The sequence below is a fragment of the Arachis stenosperma genome, chromosome 10 (assembly GCF_014773155.1).
Source record: "Arachis stenosperma cultivar V10309 chromosome 10, arast.V10309.gnm1.PFL2, whole genome shotgun sequence".
NCBI lineage: Eukaryota > Viridiplantae > Streptophyta > Magnoliopsida > Fabales > Fabaceae > Arachis > Arachis stenosperma.
This window is the reverse complement of record NC_080386.1, coordinates 113,681,345-113,685,274: the sequence shown is the minus strand read 5'-3', so window position 1 is coordinate 113,685,274 and position 3,930 is coordinate 113,681,345. Positions and strand designations below refer to the sequence as shown.

Below are 3,930 nucleotides of genomic sequence, written 5' to 3'. Positions count from 1 at the left end.
CATCCCATCCTCTCAGTGAAAATGGTCCAAATGCTCTGTCACAGCACGGCTAATCATCTGTCGGTTCTCAATCAGGTTGGAATAGAATCCCTTGATTCTTTTGCGTCTGTCACTAACGCCCAACCTTCAGGAGTTTGAAGCTCGTCACAGTCATTCAATACCGGAATCCTACTCGGAATACCACAAACAAGGTTAGACTTTTCGGATTCCTGGAATCCTACTCGGAATACCACAGACAAGGTTAGACTTTCCGGATCCCCATGAATTCCGCCATCTATCTAGCTTATACCACAAAGATTCTGTTGGGGAATCTAAGAGATATGCGCCCGGCCTAAGGTAGAACGGAAGTGGTTGTCAGTCACGCGCGTTCATAGGTAAGAATGATGATGAGTGTCACGGATCATCACATTCATCAAGTTGAAGTGCAACGTTTATATCTTGGAATAAGAATAAAAGAGAATTGAATAGAAAGTAATGGTAATTGTATTGAAACTCGAGGTACAGCAGAGCTCCACACCCTTAATCTATGGTGTGCAGAAACTCCACCGTTGAAAATACATAAGTGAAAGGTTCAGGCATGGCCGAATGGCCAGCCCCCATGATCTGAGAACTAATCGTCCCAAGATGTAACGTGGTCAAAAAAGACTAATACAATAGTTAAATGTCCTATATATACTAGACTAGCTACTAGGGTTTACATGAGTAAGTAATTGAAGCATAAATCCACTTTCGGGGCCCACTTGGTGTATGCTTGAGTTGAGCTTGATCTATCCACGAGCTGAGGCTTTTCTTGGAGTTGAACGCCGAGTTATAGCGTGTTTCTGGCGTTCAACTCCGGGTTATGACGTGTTTCTGGCGTTTAACTCCAGACAGCAGCATGTACTTGGCGTTGAGCGCCACTTTACGTCATCAATTCCCAAATAAAGTATAGACTATTATATATTGTTGGAAAGATCTGGATGTCTACTTTCCAACGCCGTTAAGAGCGCGCCATTTGGAGTTCTGTAGCTCCAGAAAATCCATTTTGAGTACAGGGAGGTCAGATTCCAACAGCATCAGCAGTCCTTTTGTCAGCCTTTTTCAGAGTTTTGCTCAAGTCCCTCAATTTCAGCTAGAAATTACCTGAAATCACAGAAAAACACAAAAACTCATAGTAAAGTCCAGAAATGTGAATTTAGCATAAAAACTAATGAAAACATCCCTAAAAGTAGCTTGAACTTACTAAAAACTACCTAAAAACAATGCCAAAAAGCGTATAAATTATCCGCTCATCAATTGGTGAAGGATGTTTGGGGAAGAGTGTTATTGGATTGTGTGAAGAAGAGAGAAAGTGAGTTGAAGTAGGTGGGGATCCTGTGGGGTCCACAGATCCTGAGGTGATCCTGTGGGGTCCACAGATCCTGAGGAGTCAAGAATTTATCATCCCTGCACCAATTAGGCGTGTAAAACGCCCTCTGCATGCAATCCTGGCGTTTAACGCCAGACTGAAGCTTGTTTCTGGCGTTAAACACCCAAATGTAGCATGTTTCTGGCGTTTAACGCCAGCCTGATGCTTGTTTCTGGCGTTAAGCGCCAGATTTATGCTCTGTTCTAGCGTTGAACGCCAGCCAGATGCTCCTTATTGGCGTTTAAATGCCAGTAGGCTCTTCCTCCAGGGTGTGCTGTTTCTTCTGCTGTTTTTAATTTTAGCAATTATTTTGTGACTCCACATGATCATGAACCTAATAAAACCTAAAAGAACAATAGAAAATATAGATAAATAAAAATTAGGTTGCCTCCTAATAAGCGCTTCTTTAATGTCAATAGCTTGACAGTAAGCTCTCATGGAGCTTCACAGATGTTCAGAGCATTGTTGGGACCTCCCAACACCAAACTTAGAGTTTGAATGTGGGGGTTCAACGCCAAACTTAGAGTTTGGTTGTGGCCTCCTAACACCAAACTTAGAGTTTGACTGTGGGGGCCTTGTTTGACTCTGTATTGAGAGAAGCTTTTCATGCTTCCTCTCCATGTTTACAGAAGGATAACCTTGAGCTTTAAACACAAGATAGTCCCCATTCAATTGAAGGACTAACTCTCCTCTGTCAACATCAATCACAGCTCCTGCTGTGGCTAGGAAGGGTCTTCCAAGAATGATGGATTCATTCTCATCCTTCCCAGTGTCTAAGATTATGAAATTAGCAGGGATGAAAAGGCCTTTAACCTTTACCAACACGTCTTCTACCAATCCATAAGCTTGTTTTATTGACTTGTCTGCCATCTCTAATGAGATTCTTGCAGCTTGTACCTCAAAGATCCACAGCTTTTCCATTACAGAGAGTGGCATAAGATTTATACCTGACCCCAGGTCACACAGAGCCTATTTAAAGTTCATGGTGCCTATGGTACAGGATAGCAAGAATTTACCAGAATCTTATTTCTTTTGAGGTAGAGTTTGCTGAACCCATGCATCTAGTTCACTAATGAGCAAGGGAGGTTCACCTTCCCAAGTCTCATTACCAAACAACTTGGCATTCAGCTTCATGATGGCTCCTAGATATTGAGCTACTTGCTCTTCAGTTACATCTTCATCCTCTTCAGAGGACGAATAGTTCTCAGAGCTCATGAATGGTAAAAGGAGGTTCAATGAAATCTCTATGGTCTCTAGGTGAGCCTTAGATTCTTTAAGTTCCTCAGTTTAGAACTCCTTTTTGTTTAGAGGACATCCCAGGAGGTCTTCCCCACTGGGATTTACGTCTTTCTCCTCTTCTTTGGATTCGGCCATTGTGATTATGTCAATGGCCTTGCACTCTCTTTTTGGATTCTCTTCTGTATTGCTTGGGAGAGTACTAGGAGGGGTTTCAGTGATTTTCTTACTCAGCTGGCCCACTTGTGCCTCCAAATTTCTAATGGAGGACCTTGTTTCACTCATGAAACTTAAAGTGGCCTTAGATAGATCAGAGACTATGTTTGCTAAGCTAGAGGGGCTCTGCTCAGAATTCTTTGTCTGTTGTTGAGAAGATGATGGAAAAGGCTTGCTATTGCTAAGCCTGTTTCTTCCACCATTATTAAAGCCTTGTTGGGGCCTTTGTTGATCCTTCCATGAGAAATTTGGATAGTTTCTCCATGAGGAATTATAGGTGTTTCCATAGGGTTCACCCATGTAATTCACCTCTGCCATTGCAGGGTTCTCAGGATCATAAGCTTCTTCTTCAGAAGATGCCTCTTTAGTACTGTTGGATGCATTTTGCCATCCATTCAGACTCTGAGAAATCATGTTGACTTGATGAGTCAACATTTTGTTCTGAGCCAATATGGCATTTAGAGCATTAATTTCAAGAACTCCCTTCCTCTGAGGCATCCCATTACTCACAGGATTCCTCTCAGAGGTGTACATGAATTGGTTATTAGCAACCATGTCAATGAGTTCCTGAGCTTCTGCAGACATTTTCTTCAGGTGAATAGATCCACCTGCAGAATGGTCCAATGACATCTTAGACAATTCAGACAGACCATCATAGAATATATCCAGGATGGTCCATTCTGAAAGCATGTCAGAAGGACACTTTTTGGTCAACTGCTTGTATCTTTCCCAAGCTTCATAGAGGGATTCACCATCTTTTTGCTTAAAGGTTTGAACATCCACTCTAATCTTACTAAAGAACTTGGCCAAGAAGGCCGTGACCAGCTTATCCCAAGAGTTCAGGCTATCTTTAGGTTGAGAGTCCAACCATACTCTAGCTCTGTCTCTTATAGCAAAAGGGAAAAGTATAAGCCTGTAGACCTCGGGATCAACCCCATTGGTCTTAACAGTATCACAGATCTGCAAGAATTCAGTTAAGAACTGAAAAGGATCTTCTGATGGAAGTCCATGAAACTTGCAATTCTGTTGCATTAGAGAAACTAATTGAGGCTTCAGCTCAAAATTGTTTGCTCTAATGGCAGGGATTGAGA

The 3,930-nt window shown here is 42.2% G+C and overlaps 1 non-coding gene across 1 annotated transcript; it reads left to right on the top strand.

Moving 5' to 3' along the window:
• Positions 1-3,524: 3,524 nt before the first annotated feature.
• Positions 3,525-3,631, top strand: LOC130959744 (small nucleolar RNA R71). The gene has a single exon (XR_009078811.1). It is a non-coding gene; the product is annotated as a small nucleolar RNA R71 (small nucleolar RNA).
• The last annotated feature ends 299 nt before the right edge of the window (positions 3,632-3,930 follow it).